Source organism: Lycorma delicatula, chromosome 12, assembly GCF_047948215.1.
Source record: "Lycorma delicatula isolate Av1 chromosome 12, ASM4794821v1, whole genome shotgun sequence".
Lineage (NCBI taxonomy): Eukaryota > Metazoa > Arthropoda > Insecta > Hemiptera > Fulgoridae > Lycorma > Lycorma delicatula.
In genome coordinates, this window is record NC_134466.1 from 58,403,172 (window position 1) to 58,431,039 (window position 27,868).

At 32.4% G+C, this 27,868-nt stretch overlaps 1 long non-coding RNA gene across 1 annotated transcript; it reads right to left on the reverse strand.

Annotated features, from left to right (window-relative positions):
- Positions 1 to 9,324: 9,324 nt before the first annotated feature.
- On the reverse strand, positions 9,325 to 24,420 carry LOC142333141 (uncharacterized). The gene is made up of 3 exons (XR_012758539.1): positions 24,311 to 24,420; positions 15,064 to 15,195; positions 9,325 to 9,707 (listed from the first exon to the last, which is right to left on the reverse strand). It is a non-coding gene; the product is annotated as an uncharacterized LOC142333141 (long non-coding RNA).
- Between the last annotated feature and the right edge of the window lie 3,448 nt (positions 24,421 to 27,868).

The following is a 27,868-nucleotide window of genomic DNA, read 5'->3' on the forward strand; positions in this document are numbered from 1 at the left end:
TAATTACCTTGCGATTTTTTCTTGTGGGGGTACATCAAAAGCGTTGTTTATACACAAAAAAAATCACGACTTAACCGCTTAAAAACCAGTTTTAATGAAGCAATGACAACCATTAACGAAGTACTGTTAACTAATGTTTGGAGAGAAGTTGAGTATTGTTTGGGCATTTGTCGAGCGACTAAGGGCGCACATATTGAAATTTATTAATTATGTAAAAAAATGTTTGAGACGACAAATTTGAAAAATAAAAAACAGAAACTGTAAGTAATTCTGTTTTAATTTAAACCATGTTCAAAACCGCACCATTCTTTTATGATAACTCTGTACTTTAAATCAAACTTTTCCAAATAAAAAAAAAAGTATTTTTTTACTGCTATATTTATGTTAGAGAACATATAAAAACACTAGTTTTTTTGTAAAAGCTTATACAGTTACAAAAGACAAACCAGATAAAAATTACAATGAAAAATGTATTTATTTTAATAACAGAAAATTAAGCTTTAAATACAGTTTAGATTTAGAATGTAATTGCTGATATTGTAAAAAGAAAAGCATATATGTGTCATTATATGAAAAAATAATATAAACAGTAACATAAACAGTGATAAATCATCCACACTAGGCATCTTTGTTAGAATTATTCAAAATAGCCATGTGGTATTTTCTTCATCACTGATTCAAATGAAGGCCAGTTAGTTTATTTTAATGGTTTAGCATGTTGGTTTCTAAACCTGCTGATCTTGGCTTCAATTCTTGACAAGTTTGGTATTTTTTCATTAACAATTTTATCCATTTCATCTCTTATTAAAATATATGTATAATATCATATTTGAAGTGTTAACAATAATAAATAATAAGGTCTGCATTACATGTTTAGCTTTAGCAGTTTGATTAGGTTTTAGCAGAATTTGGCATTCCATTCTAACTGATAATGAACACACAACTGTATCACTTTCTGTGTTGCAGTTAATAATTCTTTAAGAGAGGTAATGCGAGGGGGTTATAGATTGATTATTCCGGATAAGGTATAAAATTCTAATACTAGTCGCCAATTTGTAATGTATCATCTGTGAGGTTCATTAAATATTTATATTTATTAATATCTTGTTTAGCAAATTTATTGATATACATTTAAATTTCAATTCAAAATTAAATTTAATGTAAAATTATATGTAAATTTATATCATAATTTGCCTGTAACAGTCAATTTTGATGGTACAGTAAAGAAAGTATAAAACTGTAAGGGGAAATAATTTCTCTGAAAATTTTATTTCAAGTATTTTTTTTCTTATCCATATTTTCAAAGAAAATATTGATAAAATATTTTCATATTATCAGTAGAAACAAGGATGACACCTTTTTTCCAGGTTGGATTAAGAATGTAAAAATGTTAAAAAATTCATAATTTTTTTTAATGTATGAGTAATAGAAAAAAGAAATACCAGGGAATATTGTTAAGTCAAAAAGTTCAAATGACAATTTCTGCTAAAACTGATATTTTTTATAGATATTTGAAAAAAAAATTACATATAGTGATGAAGGGGGAAAGAGGTACATATAACTCTTTCCCCCTTCATCTCTTATCAAATTTTGACAGCAACTCTATTCCATAGATCTTGCTGTAGTATTGTAATGGGTAACTTGCCACAAGAAGAAACAGTAAAAATAAAGAACAAAAAATCCAGAAAAAATAAAAATATTATTCTTTCTAGAAAGAATTAATTGAAAAGCATAGAAGGTGCAGACAATAGAAATGATCACATTTGAATAAACAAAAGGTAGGTTGTATGTTGGTATCAGTGTTCAATAAATGCAAAGACATGTGGTAAACAATATAACTTAAATTTTTGAAACAAGTGGTAAAAAATATTAATAGCTGGAATATGGCAAGGGTTAATATAACCTGAATTTTGTTTAATGAAAATATTATTTTGCAATGAGAATTAAAATGAAGCAACCTTATCCTACACTTTGGTCCTGATGCGTATAATCAAAGTTGTTGCTGTGACTTGAGTCTGCTTTGCAGTCTATTTAAACCAGTATCAGGTGGTTACCTTCCATTCAACGGTTTTGAATTCTTGCCGACCAAGGCTTTAACAGCATCTGTATGAAAAGCGTGGATCGTTCGTGATTTGTCCGTTTTCGCCGTGTTTCTTCTTGGTATCTGGCGTTTGATTTATTCATGCATCTGCCTCAGAGAGGGCCTTGTAAATCGATCAAGTTTTTGTTTTACAAAAACTTCTTTACAGGTGGTGAAGAAGTGGCAACGACTGCTGGTGTAAATACCCTTACCCTGTAACAAGCAATGATTCGCCCAGTTAGAGCAGCAAGATTTATTTTGGCTAGCCCTAGTACTATTTTGACTAATCGCCTTAGCACGACTAAAGCCATTAGTTTTGCATACGCTGTTTTCAGAGCGGGGACCGTAATCAGCGTTTTTGTAATTACTTGTACTTGCATAAACTATTAAGGAGCGACGAGAGGTACGAAAAATGGCAAGAAGACAATCAGGCCTCCGGCTGCGCGTACCTCGTTGCGGGCAGTTGTAACATATGTGAGCTTGCCCGACAAAATCCCAGTGACTCCTCTTGCTGGCTGTTATAGGCGGTTTATAGAACAGTCTCGCGGGAGACGGTCTTTGTTATAGCCGGAGTCAAACCCTATCTTGGCTAATGAGCGTAAGGAACGCTATATTTCCAAGGTAAATAACTTAATGACGTCAGAACGAAAGCAGGATATTGAAGACCGGGGCCTTGCGTCTTGGCAGTTCGGGTGGGACGAATCCCCCGCAAGTCGCTACACCTGGTGTATTTCCTAAGTGTCTAATTTAGGTGCGATTGGATGGGTCTCCCCCAATCGGTATATCACACAGTTTTTCTCCGGGCATTGGTGCCTTTCGGGCAAGTTTAGCTAGGTTTCGTTTGGTGGATTCGACTCGATGTCCGGATTGCTGGACTGATGATACACTGGACAGTGTATCCAGTCTACGTCTGTCCCCGATACGAAGTCGAACGTTCACGAGCTGTTAGGGAACTTGAGAGAATACATTCCTTTCTGGATCTCCGTATTAACTGGATGATCCGCGAGGGGTGGTATATAGTGGTTGGTTTCCTCCGCGCCCTTGCGGTGTGTAGGTCTGCAGAAGGAGGAGTCGAGGTATTCGACTATGGTAGGGTTCCGGCTTAGGCATTGGATTGGTTGGAGGTAGGCGTACTGGCATCGTGTAATACCAATATAACCGAAGAATTATATATATATATTATATTGGTTATATTGGTATTGTTTGTGATTCGATTTGGGGCTCCCGCCGGTGAGGGTCGCCGCCGGGATATTTTAACCCGTGCGACCAGGGGTAACCGGTGGCGTTCCTGATCGTGACATGGTAATGCCAAGCAAGACACCATGATGGGACCGGAAGGAGGTGCGGGGTTTGTCCCCGGCTTCTGCGCGGACCGGAATGAGGTTGCGTTCCCCTTGTTAGGTGACCTAAATTGGTCGACTTATTTGGGTGCAGGTCTGAATTTCTATGTTGCGTAAAACATAATTTTAATTGGTATAAGTGTAGCACTGATTTAAGTTTAAACTCGTTCGTTTTCTGAGGTATTCACAGTCACGAACGGTGTTGTCAAATCTGGGCTAGACGCGGGGTTCGCGCTTCCACGTTTTCAGTCAGTTTGAGGGAATCATGTTAGGTTGGATATGAAGATGTCCATTTGAGACTTACATGAAGGCAAAATTTGATATGTAGTTTACTGATGCAAATGTCTACCGAGGTATTTACATCGGTGACATTCCGACTTAGGCCTGGCTGATGACTGAGATGTAATCAGTTAGAGGGTCTAAAGACGATCTCCGGTAAAGACCCTCAGGGCTCGGAACGGAGGAAGTGGTGTGACGACCGGTAACGTCACAAAGTGGGTGTCTTCCCTTTACGGGGTTGGGATGCCCGACAAAATAGTAGATAGATTAGTTTTGCATATTTTATGTACTTAGGGAAGCATTGCCTTTGACATCGGTTGTAGAGTCTAAAGAATTTTATGGGAAAACTCAGAAGGAAACCTGGAGTCACAGCCTGAATTAAGGAAAAATGTTCACACAAAATTAATGTACTGGCTTCTAGGTCAGCCGGTCATAGGTTTAATCCCTGACAAGGGTTCGATATTTTTCCCCAATCATTTTAAACATATTTTCTTACTTAATAAAATATACGTCGCCAATCTGTGGCTGATCCGTGGCTCAGCCAACTGTTATTTTTATCTTAGGCTTGTCACACGTTACCAGTTACTGACACAAGCTGTTTGTTGTCTCTGGGTGACCAGCGAAAGGTAAAAAGCCGTGGCTCACCGTTGGACTTGTGATACGCTGTGGTCGAAGAATTATCTTACCTGAATTGCGGCTTTCTATCTTTCAAGCCATGCCGGCAAACAACAGCTTGTCAGGGCGCCCAACTGGAAACATCCTGCTTGTCACCCAATGGCGGCCTCGTCTCAGCGAGCCGAGGCTCAATGAGCACCAGTCTCTCAACTGGTGCTCAGCCACCCATTGGCGTGTCATGGTTCCATGGCACAAACCACCCAGTGACAAGCCTCGAGGACGTACTGTACATCTTTCCTTTCCTTCTGCTTTATGAATTTTATTTTAGTCACACTTTTTGAACTGTTGCTATGAAACAGTATTTATAATAATTTTATTGTTACTTTAATTTTATTTACTTTGAGTTATTATTTTTATATACAGAGTACAGTTTTTACTGGTATCCACATGAAGTAATTGATAATTTCGGTTGTGCTTACTGATCTAGTGCAAAGTTTACAGTATTTCGATAGACACACAGTAAAAAGAGTACGTAGATAGGAATACGGAATCGATGGCCAATCCCGTTGCCGGATCTTGGTCAAATGAAACCTTGAGAATTTCCTTTTCCCTCTGTGGGTGTCTACCCTAATTATTTTTTACAGTTTAAATATTAATTATTTTTATTTTACTTAATTAGTTTAATTTTCAAAGGTTGGTAGCACTGTCGAGGACTCAATCCCAGTTTTGAAATTTTTTTAATGTAATCTTTTCCCATTCACAATTTTCATAATTAATTAAATTTAAGTTTTATTTTTCATCAATCAGACGCGTTTATGTACTGTAAGAGAGCTACCTATTATAACGGGTACCATGATTCGACTAACGGAAAATTTCGACATATCTACCCGTTTCACATCCTCGAGGCCTAAAAACCGCCGTCAGTTATACGTTTATATATATATTTCAGTTTCTTACGGATACGATAACTGCCGTAATTTTTCGCCAGTCACTTTCAAATTGATACATAAAATATAACGACCCAAAATCTCGGTCGAGTTCGTTAATGGACAAAATCGAACAATGGGGTTGCTTTTGCGAAAAAACAAAATTTCGCTATAATTTTCTTATTAAGTAAAATATCGAATTCGTTTGAAGTTCTTACTAGTTTCTGGATAAGGGCCTAAAACTTATATAAGCAAAGTTTTTTGATACCACCAACCATTGACCCAGGGGGTGGAAGAAATGGAGTTAAGACAAAAAAAATCATTCCTTCCGTAATAGGCACAGTATCGAATCGGTTTAAAGTGGTCGTTAGTTCTCTAAACATTACATTAAACGTTTTGATATGACCAACCTTTACGACAAGGATGACCAAAATGGTGCTGGAATTGTAAGAAGATGGGGCTTGTAGTATGCTAAACATGCAACCATTGTCGTATTGAGTAAATTTGAAGTTTTTCTTAACTTTAAGGTGGAAGTCTTTTTTATCCCCTACCTAGCGTCGGTGAAATCTACTTCTGGAGTGCCGAAAAGCATTTTTTTGGTTATGTTGAGGGCTTTAACCGTTATTATATGTACTCAATTAGGAATCGAGTATCTTTAATCGATTGCTCGATCGATTAAAGATGGAGCAATAACATTCATCGTTTAATCTGTGCTATCGTAGTAAAGAGCATTTGTATGTGGGTCTCCGTGTGTCCCGCTTATCTTACCAGAAAATAACGATTACCAGCGGAAAATCCCGAATCGTTAGTACATGTCTCGTGGTGGTCAGGTGTATACTTATTATATTATTATATATCGATATATCGCATATATATCGAGGCTTTGGAAAAATTTAGTACTTTTTTACCAGATCCGAATTTTCGGAAGAAAATCACAAACATCTCGAAAACGGTCGATCCTAGCGCTCTGAAAAATTTTCTCGACCCCCCTGGACGATAACCCCATCCGTTCGCAGTAGTTCTCGTCAGATGATAATATTTTCAAGCACCCCCGTGGCGCCGTTCGGAAATTGGGGAGGGGGTGCGATGGGTGCCACCGTAATATCTCGGCAACCGCTCGTCCGATTTTTACGATTCAAACGGCGTAAGTAGCAGCAGGTCGAGCGCTAACTGTTTAACTCATTGGGTACACTCTTGATCGACCGGTTCTTGGTTATCCGGAAATTAATTCGTTTAGCCCTATGTTTTGATTGCACTCACCCGACGTAAAACGTACAGATCCGATCTTTCGCTAAATACGCTAAAAACCTGTGCGCTAGCGAAGCTGTAAAGTATAAACTTATAAAGACTAAGAAGTATAAAATAAAAAATATTTTAAAATACCACTCTTAAATTAAACGCACTAAAATGTAAAAAATAATTTTAGGACGGTATCTCAGAATGGATTTGACAACCTTTAATGGTGATATATAAGATTATGTGAAAGTCATACCTTCAGATTCAAAATTTGATGTTTTTGACAATTTTTTCTTATGCGTAATGAATGACCTAAAGAGTGGGGTTCAAACACGCATAAGAAAAAATTGACAACAAAATTAAATTTAATCTTGTTGTCAAATCCATTCTGAGATACCGTCCTAAAATTATTTTTTATATTTTAGTGCGTTTAATTTGAGTGGTGGTTTTAAATATCATTTTACAATTTTTTATTTATTTATGTGATTGTTTTTGTTCATAAAGTAATAACCCAAAACGTAGGCACCGGGAATGTACTGATCACTACCGGAAAATTGCGATTCGTTAGTATCAATTTCTAGAGTTGAATTTCTTATTTAACTTTCATTATATCAATATTCATCATTCAAAAAAAATATATTTACACATTAACACAAGAGGTAATCAATTTTTGACACCTAATAATCCAATTCCGAGACGCCACCCGCCAGGGCAACCCGTTTGGAGGGCGTGCCATAGGCACGACTCTGCAGCTAGTATATTCGCTAAACTGGGTCGACGGAAGCAAAGAAAAATTATAATCATCGAGTCCTTCTTAAAAAAAAAGTATATTATAGTTCGAAAAAAAGCGTGTGTGCGCGCGCGCACATACATCTGTGGATCAATATTACGGTTGTTGTACAAGATTGAAAGAGCATTTGAAATGCAGTTAGTTAGTTATATACAGAGTGATATTTAAGTATGGAAACAGATTTATGCTGCATACCTGAGAGGTCTTTGGAGGGAGAAAGAAATGGGGTTCACCACAGTTAAAAAAATCTGCATTATGGTGGGATTTAATTTTTTTCCCGCCATAATGAAAAAAATTAATTTTTTTAATTTTCCACCTTCGTATAAACGGCCTTTTTTTAAATACGTTGGTCTGACCAACGCCGTTGGTCTGTTAACGCCTGAGTTATAAGCTATCAAATTTGGAACGATGGAAAAATCGTGTTAACAATAAAACGAGCTGCATGATCAATTTTATTGCATTTTCCATTCATAACGCAGAAAATATCAATGCTATATAATATTGGTACTAATAAAAAATAAGTGATTATTAACAACAAATTGTATCAAGTGATATTTTCTTAATAAAAATTAACTTCCACTGTTAATATCAGCTGATATTTGTTACTTATCGTAAATGAAATAAATCAGCTGGAAATAATTAAAAAACTGATATGGACACCACATGACTTCCTTGTGCGCCTACTAAATTAAATATACATATTTTTTCGTTCATTAGTTGTCCCTTTTCGCCGAGTTCCTTCTTGGTATCTGGTGTTTGATTTATTCATGCATCTACTTCAGAGAGGGCGTTGTAAAGAGGTCGAGTTTTTGTTTTACAAGGCACGTGGTGAAGAAGTGGTAACGACGGCTGGTGTAATTACCTTTCAACGAGCGATGGTTCCCCAAGGTAGGTTCTACCTAGGCTTGCCCTAGGACTATCTGGACTAATCGCCTTAGCAGAACTAAAGCGAATAGTCCTGCATACGCTCTTTTCAGAGCGGAATCCGAAATCAGTGTTTTCGTAATTGCTTGCACTTGCGTAAACTATCCAGCAGCGTCTAAGAGGTGAGAATTGTGACATAAGCATAATCAGGCCTCTGGCTGCTCGTATCTCGCTGCGGACAGTTGTAACATGTGTGCCTTTCACGATAAAGTAGTAGTCAGAGAGTAAGTAGATAGATTAGTTTAGCTTACAAAATTTACTTAGGGAAGCATTGGCGAAGAGGTCGGTTTGTAACAGCCAGAAGTCATCTTCATAAACAGGAAGGAAAGCTCCACAAAAGCAGCTAAGGAAATTAGAAAGGAATTTCTGGTTACCTTTTAAGGCAATTTGAAAATTAGGAACATAAAGTAGAGAAGGAAAAGTCTGGTTGTCGTACCGGATTACAAAGAGACAGAGTCATTTCAGAATCTGTCGTTAGTAAAACGCTGGACGACATCAGAAACGTAAAAGGAGGCCTCAAGTCGTTGTCTATGATGAGGGATTTACCTCGCTCCCGAAAGCGGATCAGAGCAAAGAGAGAAGGTTATGTTTTTATTAGAGGCTTATTAAATTTGTTTCTTGATTTTTAAGTAAATCAAGGGGTCTTTGAGTAAACTGAATTGTAGGGCAAAATAGTCGTTGTTGCTGTCAATACTTGTTTTGTTGGCAGGAGGATAATATTTTTGGCGATTAAAGACAGTCAAAAATGATTTGAGTGCATAGTCTAATTGAAGATTGATATAGGGAGAATTTTTGTGTGAAACCTTCGGTGTTAGGGAAGACGCGGACCTAATATACCCCCTTAATAAAAAATATTATGTCTGGAAATTTTACATTTACCAAATTTCAAGGATAATTTATGGAATTTATATTTAACAATTTTAACCGATATTAATTAACAAACCTTCTTTAAATTTTTATTCTTACTTTTCATAACTGAAAAAATATATACCGGTGCAAAAAGCAAAAGTTCTGTAAATTATTATTCAAAAAAATTTCTGTTAATTTTCAACTAGATCGGCAATTCTGATGACGTAATTTGTTTTTAATAAATAATATTTTAATACAGGTTAAAGTAAAAAAATCATTTTGAAATTAGTTTCTTCTTTTTATTTCAAATTCAAATAAATATTTTAAAGCTATTATATATTGAAAATTATTAAGTTACGTCAGGAGAGATTCATTAGAAGGATTAAACAACTGTATTACCATTGACCAATGGGAAACACAGAAAAGTAATTAACTTGTTATTCAATTCTTGTAACAAAATTGTTGTTTGTCTTTCTTTTAACGTCGGACGGAGTATAAGATAGTCACGAGGTAGTCGATCGGGTAAACAACTTGATATGATTGACCAATCAGAAACGCAGAAAGCAATTAGTTATTCGTGTAACGTCGTACGAAGTAAGACATCTCTCAGTCAAGCTCGACCCGTTTAAGTGTGTACATCTTGTCTATGTGGTAAATTGAACAATCTTCTAGAAAGGAAAACCACACAATTTAGGACATTATTTTAAAGTGAGGGACATTTGTTTTATTGTATACAACATAGATTTTTTTTTATTTTTATATATAAAAGTTTATTAAACATTTTTTTCTTAATTTATAGTTTAATAGAAATTAAAATTTAACGTGGTTTTTAAAGCACGTTGCTGCAGTATATATGATGATCTGAAATTTTGTTTTTTAATGATTTTTTCAATTTTAAAATCTATTCTAGATAAATAATAATGTTCCATTTTACTAAATTTGTTTTATTCAAAAAAAGAGGAGTAATGTAAGCTTTTTTTTTGAAATGGATACATCAATATGGCAAAATTTTTATAAAATTAATTACTGATAAATTTTATGTACGAACTAAAATTAATTTTATTCAAGAAAAAAGTATAAAACGTCTTAATATTTTCAATAATTTTATAGAAACTGCATAATTTTTATATTACATCTAGGTACATTATTTGTATAGTAAATGTAATTTATATGTATTGAATAGACATGTTTTATCCTTGCGCTTTGCTACCTTTTATCTACTGAAAATAAGTACATATACCTTAGGTCAATGAATACCTCACAAGAGTTATCAAATTTTATTGTTTGATGTATCAAATACTTTAATTATTAGTGCTGAAACAGGAAAAAGAAACTGTATTAAACGAAAAGTTTGTATTTTGAATTAGGATAACAATAGTGTGCAGTTTTATACCATATTTAAAATACACTTATTCTGTTTTAGGTTTTTCAGATCATAATAATTGTGTTATCTCCGCACTAGAAGAATCTGAATCTTCTTTCATACTAAATCATTGAACCAAATCTTATTGGTCTTCCACACATTTTCACATCTATGTTGTTCAATTTCTTTTTTCTGTAATTCTGTAAAATATTCTAGAAATAAAAGCCAATTATCACTTCTACAAATATTTTCCATTATTGAAGATACATTCATCATTTTTTTCTCAAGAGTTCATAATAATTAGAAATTAACTTTCATTTTAATGAAAGGTAATTTTAAATTTATTTTTGTTTCCTATATTTCTAAATTTTTCCTGGACGTCAGTTGTAGTTAACTGCATTGATTTCTGGGTCTCATGATTGTAAGCTGATAAAGAAATCTTTTGTGAAGCTGTTTCATTGTGTAATTATCCAATAGAGATAATTATCCATTTCAGATTTTTTTCCTAAATTTATTTTAATTCCTTCAGTTCACCAATAAATACCAACAGAAATACTTTAATCCAAATAAAACTTATTCTAATCCATTTTCAATGTTTTCATTTGATCTATAACCATGTTTAATGAATTCCCAACAGACATACAAATTTCTGAATACTGTATGTAATACAATCAAAAAAGTTTAATTGTATTCTTTAATTATTTTCAAGCAGGTGCAAATTTTTAATTTTTCTGCTTATACAGGTGACTAGGTAGAAAGAAAAAATAAGGGCATAATTTTTTTTAATTACTCATTTTTCTTCTAAATTAATTTTTGTCTACGCTTTAATATATTTTTTATGTAATTCTTAGCTCTCTTAGGTTAGGTACTTTGATGGTTAAGGTACTGATGTCCTATACTCCCTTGAAACTACATTCATATCAAAAGGTTAGCCAATTATTTCAAATAAATTTTTACTCTGCTTTTTCCTTTCGGTTACAATTATTTTACTGAATTTATTTAATTATGTATAGCCTTAGTAAAACTTCATACAGGAAGAAAAATACAATCCCAGTTTATATCCGTGCCTTTAAGCAAGTAGTCAAATGACCATATACTGTAAAGGTTCCATTTATTTGCATAACAAGTAGTACACTGTAATTTTGTTCTTTATGCGAATTCTTGGTTTTTTAATGTAATATAAATACAATTTTTCAAAAATATTAATAAGCATTATTTTCCTAACCTTTTAATTAAATATTGTAACTTTAACCTCTTTGGAGAGAGATAAATGTTTTTATTACGTATATTTCATATACAAATTATGTTTACATGGTTTTGTTGGCTCATATACAGTAATAATAATATACATAAAATAATTAGGTAGCTTGTAATTGCATGTACTTGTAATGTAGCTAGTAATTTCATGCATTTTTATGTAGCTTGTAATTGCATGTTCTTTTTATGTAGCTTAGAAATAACTGTTTTATTGTAAAAAATTGTTTTACTGAGATTGACTAACTTACTAACACTAATTATACTAATTTTAAGTTTAGGTGGTGGGTATTTCATGTATATCATTCATTCTGCTGTATTTGAGTTGGACATCTAAATTTAAATGTAATATAAATCGATTTTCAAGTATTAAATTAGAAATGTGTCTTCAAAGAGGTTAAATTATAATATAATTGATTTTAAGGAAAAGGGTATTATATAAACCACTTAACAGCCTGTTTATACAATTTCTTTAAATTTATTATTTTTACTGCAATTTGTTTTTAAAGAAGGAGAAATTTGTGATTTGCTAATTCATAGTATTGGCTTTTTTCAATCGTATTTGATCTGTTTATGAAAAACAGCCTCTCATCTTATTTTCTTTGCTTTTATTTTATAATTATACTAAGTAATTTCTTAAATAAATAATCATATTTAACAACAAAATTAATTCTAAAATGTTCCTTTGATTATCTACATATAAACAAATTTAAGAATATAAAACATCATCAGATTTTTTGGCATTCATTTAAAAAGATTTTCTATCTCATCATAACCATCTAACATTATGTAAATCTATTTTTGACACCATCAAACAGTATTTTAAAGTATACTGGTCTTCTGCAGAGAACCATCAAGAAACTATTACAGTGTATCCGTCAGGAGTCATTTTAGATCTATTTAAAAGGCCCATCACTACTACCTTTGATAACCTTTACAGGAATATTAAACTTAAAAATACACTACATTAAACCTTTTGTATGAGCAAAATATATACATAAACCCCCTGGTTTTAGTCTTCTAGAGCATATGCCATATCTTGTTTGGTGGTTATTCACTGAAATTATTAGTTTATTTCTATAATGGGTGTTTTTTATAAACCATTTCCCAAACCGTGAAAACTGAAATCAAACACCTCTCTTTTCTTATACGAAATTAGAATTTCATCAATTAGTGATTTAATCAGTACCTGTAACCTGCTATTAATCATTCTGCACCTGCCGCTGTTCCCATATAGAATTTCTTTGTACATATTACATATTGCTGATGAAAAAAGACCTCCTTATAGATTATTGAATAATAAGATTTAAATTTTTTCTATAATCCTGCAGATAAAGGTAACTTTAATATTATATTTAGTATTTGTTTTATTAAATACCTTCTTTTCACTTGGATTGTCATCGATCACAACTTTATTCCATTTGTAATTCATTAACAACTTTACTTTTTTCTTAATAATATAAATTATAGACTTTTTTTTTTAATTCCAACCGGGATTGGCCATATTATGCTGTGAAAATGCATTCTTAATTAAGAGGTCTGGATAGTAATGCAACATCTGCACAAGTACAAAAGGGGAAAAAAGAAATATGGAAAATACAAGTAAATTCATTGATTGAAAACCCTGAGTAATTGATTTCTTTGAAAAATCTTCTATTTTTAATATTGAAAATAATAGAAAAATCCCTTAAGTTATATTTCTTCAAATCAATAACATTTTCCTGTTGAAATTATAAAACAAAAACCTTCTGAGTATTCATATATTTCCCTAGTTCAATCTTCTAATTCGGTTTCATTTTTAGAAATACAGTTTCAAATTATGCAATTGTAAAAACACACATATTAGAGTGTATTATACAGATACCAAATTTGCAGATATGCTTTGGCATAGGTCAGCGTGTATTATTTTAGTTTCTTGCTTAACAGGTAGCAAATCTGATATGCTCTGACACAGGTCAGGGTGTATTATTTAAGATTTTTGCTTAACAGGTAGGAACTCTGATATGCTCTGACACAGGTCAGGGTGTATTATTTTAGATTCTTGCTTCACACGAAGCAAATCTTATATCCTGTGACAGAGTTCAGTGTATATTATTTCATTTTTTTCATTAACGGGTAGGAAATTCGATGTGCTCTTGCACAGTTCCGGGTGTATTATTCACATCTTGGCTTATCAGGTACCTAATATGATACACAATTATTTTTAATTATAATTCTTGATTACGTATTGACATTGTAAATATCTATGTTGTATGCAATGAATAGTTCTCGTGAGTACAGAATACATAAATCATTCGAACCGCGTCGCGCCCGTATTTCATCATCCCGATATCGTTCATCGGGTTTCGGTTGGGGGGGTTAGAAATATTTTATTCATAATATTTATAGTTATTCTATGTTTATTATGTTTCTTTGTCTTTTCAGCTCATCACTTCGCTACCAGTGGCTGAAGTCCTCCTTATAAATCAATTTAAATTCATAAAAAATTTAATTTTATAATTTAAATTTATATTTTAATTTTAAATTTAATCGCATAAAAATTCCTTTTTGTAGTTAAATTTTTTTTTTAATTTTATTTAAAATATTAATTAGTGGGTTTTTAAAATTACCCTTTTTATAAATTATTTAAATTTTATTCAATTCATTGACAAAATTAATCATTAAAAAATAAGTAAAGATATAGAGGCAATTTCTTAATTAAATGCAGCTTTTAAATCTGGTTCATGTGGGATATATAATATATATTTATTTTTATATATATATTTTTTTTATTTGATATTTATTATTTTACATAAGCTTTTTCTTACATTTTTTGGTAGGTGTTAATCAAACTGAAGATTAGAGCATATTTATATTTAATTACAGTTTTAAAAATTTCATTTTTTTTCTTTTATTTTAAATATTTTAAATTTTGAATACCCCTTTGCTTTCCCCAATCTGCGTTCAGCCACCTGCTTCAAAGAAGATGCATGCTTGCATGTTAGTTTAATTTTTCCAAACCAGGGTCAGCTGATTTTAGAGGTGCCATAATAAATTATTTCATTTATTCGCTGATTTTTTTATTAAAAAAAATTAACTTACTTGCAAAATTTACCATTTTCTTGTGGTAAGTGGAATGATTATTTGAAAAAATCCATCTAGCACAACAGTAATCCAAATTTAATAATTTTTATATGTAATATATTTGCCTTGTATTTTAAAAAGGCATGAACTGACCTTGGTTTTTAGTGTGTAATTATTTTATCATTTATACATTTTGAAATTGTGGGGGGAATAAAGTGATTGGTGTAAATAAAGTGTGAAATTAAAGTGCGATCAAGATCAAAGTGTGAAATTAACATTATCTTCCTCACTACAAAAATATACAAACTATAAATAAAAATGAGACTTGAAACAATACAGATTACCAGGTTATATTCAACATCTCGTCTACTTGTCACTTCATCCTGCGTCCTATATCTTCAGAGTACCAGATCGATTGATTTTTCAGCTGCTCGATGGATTTGATCCTTGGATTAGCGGTGGTGATGAATGTAAAGCTGTGTAGCCAAATGGTAAAATATTAAGGTACTACTAATTCTTTACTACATCATGTATATTTCACGATAATACTAGCATTAATTAAAAGACTCCATCCATTTATGTAATGTTCAGCTTCAGTTAGAGCAACCTAGTAATGGAGCTACTCACTCGGTGGCTTAAACCAGACACTATCACTTACCTTGTATCAGAGGCCTGGGTCAGGGCATTACCCACCCGGTCTAGTCTAGTGGTTAACTCATCATTGCAAGTTAAGTTATTTCAAAGTCGAGAGTTCTAAGGTTCAAATCCTAGTAAAGATTTTAAATGGATTTGAATACTAGATTGTGGATATCAGTGTTCTTTCATGGTAGGGTTTCAGTTAACCACACATTTTAGGAATGGTCGACCTGAGACTGAACAAGACTGCACTTCATTTAAATTTCCATACATATCATCCTCTGAAGTAACATCTTACGGTGGTTCCAGAGGCTAAACAGAAAAAAAGAGGGTCAGGGCAATGTTTTGGACCCCATTTTACATCATCGATAGGTAACTTTCTCTTTTGATACTGCAGTTACTTTTATTTCTAACTTTTTTAATAATTTTATGTACATATGGCATTAAACGGCAAACGAAACACAGAAATTTGGTGTGGCAAATTACAATATAAATAAAATAAAGGAAACATCAGTATAATAAAGAGAAGAAACTTAGTAGCGTTACACATCAAGGTGCCAGTATCCGGTCAATGCTTAATTTTTCTCGATATATATTTTATTTGAAATATAAACCACCAAAACACAGTAATTAGATAAAATAAACTTGCCATATTTATTTCCACTGACTGTTTTTCGCAGTACCCTGCATCTTCAGTCTGTATTAAATTCTATTTTTATTGCATTAAAAATTTTTTTTTAATGAGTTCTCTTTTTTAATATAAATTATAATGTTATCTATTTTGAAATTTTAAATAATATGAACATAAATGTAGTTGTGAAAATATTTATAATGAAAAAAATATATACAAATCAATTAAAAAGAATAAGTTATAATTTAATACAAACTGAAGGTGCAAGGTACTGACTGCACAAACCGATTACTGGAAATAAATAAGGTAAGTATAACTTAATCTAATTACTGTGTTTAGGTGGTTTATATTTCATATAATGGTAAATTTTATATATATACAAATTTTTATGAATTTTGTTAGTTACTGCAATGAAACTTTGTAAGCTTACTATGTACATTTTTTGGCTTATGATATTTCAAGAAGACTATTATTCATACTTTAAACCTTTCTAATAATATTTTGAGTATTTATCAGTTAACAGTACATCAGCTGATTTTTTCAACATTGTTAATAAATATGAAATGCAATATATAATTTAACTAAATTATTCGTTTTGTAGACAACAGTTATTTGTTTATAATGTAAAGAATACCATGAGAAACAATTGATTTTGAGAGATTTCATCATGTAAAATAAATGAATTAAGAATCAAATTATTCTCGTGGCAGTCATCTTTTCACTTAGATACCTCCAAACTTTTAATTATAATAGAAATGAATTTTATCTACGTTTACAGATCGAGAACGGGTTTTGATAGATGAAACAAAGCGATATCTTCATTTAACTTATTATTTTAATAGAAGATATACTGTGTGAAAATTTAGAAGTAGTTTCACAAGTTTTTTCTTTTTTGACATGGAAATTTTGTTTAGTCCGTTATTGTTTTGCTTCTTTTGGCAATGAATCTCTTGCCTGACAGCGGTTTGAAAATTTAATGAAACCATGCTCGCACCTCTTTGTCAAAACGTGTAGAATATACTTACAAAGTAGATGGTGCATAAATAAATATTTCATGAATTTTATATACCACAGCAATCAAAGCAAGTGGAAACCTATACAAAATTGTAAAAAATAATAAGAAAATAAATGATGCAGTTCATTCTACAAAAAAATTAAGTATGATTTGAAAAAAAATAATATAAAAATTAATAAAAGGATCAGGTGGTGTACAGAACCGACATACTGTATCGATTTTTGTTACCATTCAACATTATTCTTAGCTAAAAATTTTAGCTCGGCCAAACAGGTTCATAAACACACATTCCTGGATGCGGTATAGATCTGTTACAATCTGTTCACATATCAATGAACCTTAATTCAGAATAATTTTTTGCTCCTATTCTTGGTAAAAGCGCTCTGATCTTCTAAGAGAGAAATCCCTGTTGCCTTAAAAGAGGCTTAGAATTTCTTTGAGAGAGTTGTCTTGTTTAGCAATCCTTCTGCGGATTACAACTTTCTAACCTCCACTTTTTTCCTTTATTTTCTAACACCTTGATCTATTAAAATTGTATTTTTCAATGATTTCTCAGTGGATATCTAACGATGTGGGGGACATAAAACATTCAGTGTCCTTGGTATCTATCTTGTCTGGTGGAGGGTATAGCTTTTATTATGTACCTACCTAGCTAGCGATAATATTTCTGTAAAAAAATCTCTGTATAAATAGTTCTATCTCAGGCTAAATATTTAAGGAGTAAAAATGGACCACCTTATCATTGCTAATAAATATTTTTGTTATAAAAAGGTCAATGCTATCATAAATGAAATGAATTTAATAACTAAAACAGAACTAATTTCACAACCGCTAATTGAATTTGTGTTGTTTTCTTTTGTTTCAGGTAACTCAACGGTTCATTTAATAATCTAAGGGAGAGCTGCCATGTAAGTGGCCCTCCTTACATTGTGGTACTTCCTTTTACTATAGGGTAATTTTTTACTAAAGGTACTTTCTTTTGTTATTATTGTTTAGTATTATAAATTTGCATGTTAGTAATTAAGTTGTGTAGTTTTTAAGTTGATAGTATAATATTCAGATAATATTGCGGTAGGTCCCAAGTCCCGGTAGGGTCCACTGATAGGAACTTTCCTGTAGGGATTTTTTTGTGTACTTTTGTGTATGTTTCTGTTTCAGGTTCAACATAAATTTTACATTTTGTTATTATTGTTTAATATTATAAATTTACATGTTAGAATTAAGTTGTGTAGTTTTTAAGTTGATAGTATAATATTCAGATAATATCGCGGTAGGTCACAAGTCCCAGTAGGGTCCACTGTTAGGAACTTTTCTGTAGGGATTTTTTTATGTGTACTTTTGTGTATGTTTCTGTTTCAGGTTCAACATAAATTTTACATTTTGTTATTATTGTTTAATATTATAAATTTACATGTTAGAATTAAGTTGTGTAGTTTTTAAGTTGATAGTATAATATTCAGATAATATCGCGGTAGGTCCCAAGTCCCAGTAGGGTCCACTGTTAGGAACTTTTCTGTAGGGATTTTTTTATGTGTACTTTTGTGTATGTTTCTGTTTCAGGTTCAACATAAATTTTACATTTTGTTATTATTGTTTAATATTATAAATTTACATGTTAGAATTAAGTTGTGTAGTTTTTAAGTTGATAGTATAATATTCAGATAAAATCGTGGTAGGTCCCAAATCCCAGTAGGATCCACTGATAGGAACTTTCCTGTAGGGATTTTTTTATGTGTACTTTTGTGTATGTTTCTGTTTCAGGTTTTATATTAGTTTTACATTAGAATTACTTAGACAAGTAGTGTAAATTAAGTTTTATGAAAATAGATGTAAAATTTTGTATATGCTGTGTATGTTTTTCAGGTTCAACGTAGATATTATTTTATTATTACATAGTTAAGTCGCGTCCACGATCCCAATCCCTAATAGGGTGCCAGTAGGTTTCCCCATTGATAGGATATGATTTTTTCAATGGTTTTGTATCGCATGGGAACCATGTTCATGCTTTTTAGTTAGGTCCAGTTCCTATGTCATAAAGGGGGAGGTTTTTTAGTCGGTGCGAGCCCGACACTACCGTCTGTTGCGGGCGCAGACGGTGGCTGTGAGAGCTTTTTCCTCCTCCTACGCAAAAAAAAAAAAAAAAAAAAAAAATAACAGTTCATATTATGTGCATTACTAATCTTTTTACCAAGTGATTTTGAGTTGTAGGTGCTGTACTGGGATTACTTTTAAATTCATGGAAGCTGTGACAAAAAATGGTTGCTGATTACTCAAATGTAACGTTGAAGTGGAAAATGATTATGGACGCTAAAGAAAATTTTAGTTAAAATGACCATAACCGTAGTTTCAAATCTGGATTGAATAAAAAGTGAGTATCGTAAATGACTAATTAAAAATACTAATTTAAAACGCAAAAACTAATTTAAAACGCAGCAGAACAAAAAAAATATGTATATTTAGAATCGTACATGGCGATTTTAACAAATTTTGGGTGCTGATTCAAAATTTATAAAATTTTGTGTAATGCATTGCATTTTTAGATGCATATTATTTATTTACCAATAAATGCATAATCAATGTGAAACCAATATTTCAAAAAGTTATTATTATGTGTATTCATTTATAATTTAAATCAATTCATTTATTTGTTTATTCAAATACAGATAAATTGAAATATATTATTACAGTTTTTAAAAGTTTAAATCGTTGGAATTGAATTTTTTTTAAATGTTGACAAATGTTTTCGCTTGTACGATGTTTGATCAATTTCTCTAAATAAAAATCCATCATTCCAGGAACCCATTTTCCTTGGTATTGATGCTCCACGGTCAGAATATCCTGATGGAAACGCTCTCACTGCTCAATACTTAGAGAGCCAAAATTTTCGGTAAAAAAGTCTAGGTGGGAGAGTAGGGTTTTTTTTTGTTCGGGGGCGAAAAACGCCTACGCCATCATCGCCCGGAATTTTCTTTAATAAAAAGGTAAAATAACACTAACTCCTCGTATGTCCTATCCTCAATCGGAAGAGGACTACTTCTTCACGACGAGTTTTTCTGCAAGAGGAATACCATGGTAACACAGAATCTTTAATCCGTCGGAGTTTATTATCGGCGGTAGTCGTCCAGTCACTTTGCCACCTTGCTCTTAGCGATTGTTTTACACGATTAATAAAATCAGAGGCAGTAACTCGGGTGGTGAAAGGAGGTTGAATACACGCTTCTTAGGCAGCATAATCTGCTTGTTCATTACCTGGAATCTCTACGTGGCTAGGGATCCAGCAAAAACTTACTTCTGTGTTGCGATTATTCAACTCGGCGATTGCATAGTAAATTTCAATGACGACAGGATGTTTGGAATAAAAGTTTTCTAACCCCTGGAGAGCACCACACGAGTCACTGCAAATAAGAATGTTTCTATATTTAGGGTTAATGATATTTAGAGCTTTCTTTATAGCGAGTAGTTCAGCGGTGAATACCGGGTAAGCCAAACAAACAAATTCTTTCATTGACAACAAAAGCACAACCAACGGTATCGTGTTGTTTCGATCCATCGATGTATATCACCGCGACTGGGTTCGTCTTGGTGAGGATAAACTGAAACATTTGCCGGAAAACAGCAGGTAGTGTTGATTATTTATCGTATGTCGTAAGGTCGAAAGTAAAATTTACAAGGTTTATTCTCCACGGAGGATATAAGCACGGATATGACTGGAAGAACGACGGAGTGTCAACACTTATATGCTGCAGCAGACGTCGGGTACGTACACCTACAGCTGCAGTACAGCGTGGACGGTCTTCATACTTTCTTAAATTAGGATTTCTAAGAACTGAGTCAAAAGCCGGGTGATTTGGCTGTCCTTTGAGATGCGCAAAATAAGATAACAAAAGCTGGTCTCGTCTATCCCAAATTGATGGCTCACCACAGTCTACAAGTAAGCTTGCGACAGGGCTTGATCTAAATGCACCTGTGGCAAGCCGAAGAAAAGAATAATGTACACCATCCAGCATTTTAAGCACGATTTGACGAGCTGAAGAGTAGGCGACACTACCATAATCTAAACGGGAACGAACAAGGGAATAGAAAAACGTAACCTACATAACAGATCGGCTCCCCAGTTGGTGTTACTAAGGACCCGCATCATATATAAAAGTTTGCAACATTTTGTCCTTAATTCCTTTATATGTTTGACCCAAGTAAGACGGCTATCAAAAATCAAACCTAGAAACTTGACGTAAGGAGAGATAGCAATAAGCTCTCCGTTTAGAAAAACTTGCGGAATAGAAGGGTTTCGTAGCCGAGAAAAGACTACACATTTCGTTTTGTCGGATGAAAATGTGAAACCAGTAGTTCTGGACCAAGCATCAAGGCGAAATACAATGTTCTGTAGTAGTCGCTCTGCTATGGGCGTAGAACGGCTCGCAATGTAAATAACAAAATCGTCAACAAATAGAGAACATGAGACAGGAGCCTGTACACAATTTGTATTACTGTTTATGGCCACAGAAAATAAGGTGGCACTTAATACACTACCTTGAGGTACTCCATTCTCGAAGACGACACTATCTGAAAGTGAATCGTCTACACGAACACGAACCGTTCCTTGATTTAAGAAGACCCGTATAAAAGCAAGCATATGGCCCTTGATTCCCCATCCCTTGAGAGTGTTAAGAATACAATGTCGCCAGGCCGTGTCGTACGCCTTTTTTATATCAAAGAAGATAGCAAGGAGATGCTGGCGGTTTAGGAAGGCGTTTTGTGTGGCTGTTTCCATTGACACTAAATGGTCAATGAAAGGTCGTCCTTGTCGGAAACCACACTGTTCCGAAAACAGAAAGCCATGTTTCTCCAAGTACCATGTAAGCTTGCGGTTTACCATCCTCTCCATTATTTTACACATCAAGCTTCTTAAAGAAATAGGGCGGTAGCTTGAGGGATCGGTTTTGTTTTTACCAGGCTTTAGTACTGTTAATAAATGCTTCAGACCAGCCGGGCGGAAGACTTATTCGTTGAATAAACCGTTGAAAATATTCAAAAGATGATGTAGTGCTGAGTTAGGAAGGTGTGAAAACATACCAATGATTTGAGAAATCCACCACCAGGGTAGCCATCAACAAACCCCGTGTTAGTTTTATTATACTGATTAACAGACAAATCTTTATCTTAATAAAGAGATGGTATTAGAGCCGAGTCCATTCTTTAGGAGTAACAATAAAAATCTCCAACTTGAACAGACAACTACAGTCTTTGAATGGCCTATAAGGTAAGGTTAGGCGTTTCCATTCAGAAGAATAATAGCCATTGCGAGCAGCCTGCACCATTTGATTTGTTTAACCTCCTGCAATTCATAATAATATTCTGATATCACTGCAATCCCATGTTCCATGAATTCTACTAGTAAATTCTTTTCTTCCCAAATGTTGTGACAATCATTTTTCAGTTAAACAATACCAGTGCCATGCTTTGAATCATCATGGCACGCTTCTGTCTGATTTTCTGGCATCATGACTATGTCCCTCATAATATTAGTTTAAACATGAGATTATCATCCACAAAATTCAGATTCACTGTATGCTTGCTCACAAAAAATGAATTAGAAAACATATCTCACAGTTGGAAATAGCAATATTACCACGTCTTTCATCAATTGCTTTTTACCAGCACTAAACAGAATGAATTAGTGGATGAATGTGAGATTAGATGATAAATTCCTGATCTGTGACTTCTGTGCTACATATGTCGTGCGACATATAAGTGATAAGATATAAAGTTGATTTCTTTAAAATTACGATGACAATATATAACCTGTTAATGTAATGTGATGAACAGAGTAAAGGGACCAATTACAGGGCTGAATATCAGTTAAAGTTTGGTGGATTTCCCGTGCTGATGTGCAATAATTTTTGCATACAACCCATCAAAAAAACACTCAAAATACTCATTTTCATTGGTAAGCCTAACTTGTGATGTTGAATTTTTATTAAGATTGGCTCAACGTTTTTTGGGAATAGATATATGTCATGTCAGATTATCTGTTGAGTTATGAACCCTCCAGAGACATAAAAATATTAAATATCATCATTATTATTGTGAACTAGACTCCTTGAGTTGATTGGAATCCCTTATCCTTAAATAGATTCAAAAAATAACAATTGCATTTTTAAGCTTTGCTTTGAAAAAATTCTAGATTTCTCTCTTAGGCTGAGGCAATAGCTACTTTCTTAATGACCCCTTAATAGAGCTATATCTATCTGTTTATGTGACTTATTTCCCAGGCAAATATTATTATATTAAAAGCACAACATACTAAACTTAGATGTCTTGATGAATTAATTTATACTTCTTATAATTTAATCCACAAAATTTCTTCATAACAAAAAGCGTAAGATAAATTTTATAATTTATTTGTGGATTGAATTATATATCAACAGTATATCATTAAACAAAAAATTACACCAATACAACTTAGAGACTTGTTTGATATTTATTTGTAATAAGTAAACTAACTGGTAAGTTTTCTTTTTCAGCAATGTCAGAAGGGGTACTGTTATCCCAGAATTACGGAGGACTTTTATCCCAGAATTTAATCATAAATAGAATCTTCATTTTCATCAAATTACATTGGAGAGAAATGGTGATCGGTGAGTTTTTAATTTAATTATTACAATACATAAAATGTGCAATACAATAAGTAAAAACCATTAAAAGTGTACATTTAAGAGTGTCCAGCAGCTCTTAGGCAGGGGAAGAGAGTTGTAAGAAAAGATTACAAGGCCTTTAACTAAAAAAAAAAAATATATTCCACAAGTTATTTTAAATTCAGAGAAAACATTTAAAAGGATTAAGAAAACTTGGGATTAACTCATCGCTTCTTGATTCTACAAATACTTATTTATTTTATAATAATATTTAAAGGCTTGGCTACACATTGAGGGTTATGAATGCAACTAAATTACATTGTATCAAATTTATTATGCCTAAATATTTTCTCATAAAATGTGTAATGTCCAATTTTTAGGCTTCTTAAAAACATAACCTTTTAAGAGAAAAAAAAAATAGGCTTTCAGATGCATACTTTATGTAAAGGTAATTGTATATAATCAGTTGCTCATCAATTTATTTTACAATTAAAAGATTTAGTTTTACAGAAACAATTTTGTTCTGTTGATAAATTAAAAAAAAGATAATTATATGATTTATCTGCGACCCCTTCTACATATACAGATATTAGTAAATGCTCAAAATTATTTTCAGTAGTGATTTCTTTACAGTTAATTATTTTGTAGTAATATTTCATAATTAATTAATTTACCTTAAACGCCATTTCATGTGTTTGATTAAATAATATGAACTTTAAATACATCTATTATTTTTTTGAAATTTTATAATTTGTTCCCATCAGAAAATACATTTGTTTATAAAGTAGAAAGTTAGGTTAAATAATTTATTATAACAAAAATAAAAATCAGCCTTACCAACAATTTATAAATATATAGTTTTTCGTGATTGGTGGTTTCGTAAAAATCGTTGCAAAAATTTAATTTTTTAATAAAAATATCAGGGCTATAATTATGTTTGTTATAAAATGGTTTTAGCATAATTCGATTTATCTAAATACTCTTTCTTTATACTATTATTTTCTTTAGCTCTAATAGAAAAAGATCGGTTGGTCATACCAAAATATATTCTAGACGGCAGTCTTCACATTTTAAATTATGGACACCTTGTTTATTTACCATATTTATGTATTTGGAGTTTATTATTTTAGTAGGATAGTTATTTTTTATAAAATTTATTTTATTCATTTTTTTTTATCGCCTTCCTGAAAAGAAGTAGAATGTAGTAATTTAACTCTCCACCAGTGGTGCTGGTTGTAACCTCCCAGTTATAATGGCGCCGTTTAAATACAAACGTACATTGTAGGTTGTGTTTAGATTATAAAATTTATATATTTTGAAAAATTTAAATTAAAAGAAATTTAATTAATAGAACTTTAAAAACATTTATTTTTATTATTTTTCAATTTTTATAATTTGTTATGATCAGAAGAAAGATTTATAAAGTAGTCAGTTAGGATAAGTATGGTGTTCTTTGGTGGTTGGATTTCAAGTAACCACACATCTCAGGAATGGTCGAACTGAGACTGTACAAGACAACACTTCATTTACACTCCTACATATACTCATTCAACCTCTGTAGTATTATCTGATTATCTGAAAGGTAATTACCGGAGCCTAAACAGAAAAAAGAAAAGAAATTGAGATTGCTGCCTCTGTGGCACGACTGGTAGCGTCTCAACCATTCATCCAGAGGTCTCGCGATCGAATCCCCGTTCAGGCATGGCATTTTCACATGCTAATTGTCATTTATCTCATCCTCTGAAACAATATCTGACTGTGATCCCGGAGGTTAAAAAAAATTGAATTATATAGGAAGCGTACAAAGTTCTCCCGGGATTATCATAACATATTCTGCCCGTGAAAACAATGGAAAAAGTTCATATAAACATATGATTGTGACTAATGGCTAATGAAAGATTTCGCTCGGATTTCAGAAATCCTGGTAAAATGAGGCCTTATATTTGGTTTATATTAGATTTATGTTTGACGTACAGTAACTTTGTTAAATGAGGAATAAACACGTAAAACCATTAAACAAATTTTGTTGAGAATTTAATTCTGAATAAAATGTGTAAGATAAGTAGAATAAAACAAAATATAGAAAATTTAGAATTTTATTTAGAAACGGTATAGTAGATGGTACCCACCAGTTTATAATAAATATTCAAAAACAAGCCTGCCAGTTTCAAAACATTTCTTGGCTCGCTTTTGTAGCTCTTTATAGTTCTTCAGGGCTATTCTTAAGTTTCTCAGCAGCATCCATAATGCGAACAATTAATTCCTCATGAGAATGTATTTTTGTTTTATATACGATATTTTTCATGCATCCCAGATGCAAAAATCTAAAGGTGTTACTTCTAGTGTTCTTGGTGGCCAGGAAGGTGGACCTCCACGACCGATCCATTTCTCAGGGAAATGATGAATACATTATCCATTAGGTTTATTTATTTTAGAAATTTTTTTTTAACTAAAGTATTTAAATGCCTATTTATCTTTGATTTCTAAATCTTTGGTTAACCATGATATAACCTATCTGATACCTTGCAGTATCACCTGGCTTTTTCCATGTGTATATTCTTTTATTATGATTTTTCAACTGTGTGTTGGCAATTACTAAATTATACTTCATGCAAAACTGTAATATATGTATGTATGAAACACTGTATATATGCTTTCGGCTCAAAGTATCTTCGTGCATCCATCTGGAAATATCTCTTAACATTCAGATTAATTTTTAATATTCTTTTTAAAATATCTGTGTCATAACTTGTATCACAATTGAGATATGTTTTGTGAGCAACACATCAATATGTTTGTTATGGTGCTCAAAAGGCACCATGCCCAGAGAAAATTAAGGCAATCTTTTTGCGATCTCTTCGGTGCTTGGGATGCAAGCACGTTGCTGCCTTTTCCTTTTTTGCCAAGGCTTGACGAAATGGATGTGGGAAATGTGTGGTTTCAGCAGGATGGAGCCACAGCACACACAGCACGAACTGCAATGCATGTTTTGAGGGAAAACTTCCCTGGACTTTGAATTTATTGATCCTTTAAATCGGCAAATTATGCTGTCGCATTCTGTACATAAAGTTCTAGATTCAAATTCTCATAGATCCAGAAAAATAATGAATCCCATTTTTATTAGGCAAGGGATTTTTTATACACTTAAATCTCCATACTTCATACATTATTATATAGCCATTAGGAAAGCATTCAGCCTTAAAAATTCAACAAAGTAGGTTGACCAACTTACGGTATCATAGAACATATTTTTCAAGACTGTAAAAGAAACAATGCTCTTTCAAAGTTTATTATGATTAACTGGTCGAACAGTTATACCCCCTGTAGATCAGTTGGTGTCACTTTGATTGCTGGCACTTTTCACCTATCTTTTCCATCTCAGCTTCTTTAAAAATTATTAAGTTGTAGAAGTTGAAATTTTGCAGTAATATATTTTTAAGTGTAAAAATTTCAGCTGTAAGTATTTTTATATAGAAAATTTATATTAAAAAAATTTATTATGAAACTGTACATTCTTGGACTTTAGTTGTTAAACAAAACCTAACCTCAAAACCAGTTAGAAAGTTTATTAAATTTTAGATTCTAAAGGTTTTTAGGAAATTTAACTACGTAATGCTAACTTATGTCACTAGTCTGGTCTTATGTAATCCCTCTGTTAGGAAACAGGTGTCTTTCCAGTAAGTTACAATAAAAATATAACTGATAGAAGAAATCAGCAGAGTACTGCAGATACAGTCATAAAGGCAGCTGACATATTTCCTTGTTGCCTGTAAGGGATGATGGATAAAAATGAGATTGTGACTAGTTAGACCAACCTGGAACTCTGTTTCATCCAGGGAGAATACAGCTCAACTGTAACAGCTATGTAGATTCACTGTAAAAACTGACTGGAACATCTAATATCAGGTGTAGCTGTTACATACCATTGATCTAGAATTGTTTGCTGTTTCAGCCATTCAAAATTTGAACTCATAAGCAGCCAATAAGCAACCATAAATTTTGATTTTATTTTGTTATTCGTGTTATATATTTTAACAGTTACATTTTTTTTATTATATTAGTTTTCATCTTAGTTTTAACCTAATTATATTAGTTTATGACCTAGGCGATGATAATGCAAAAATGCTTTTCACCCCTCCAAAAAAAAATTATATTATCAGTGTTTGATAATATACATGTTTGTATTAACATGTTGAATGCTAAATGCATCATACTGAATTCTGTCAACGGAC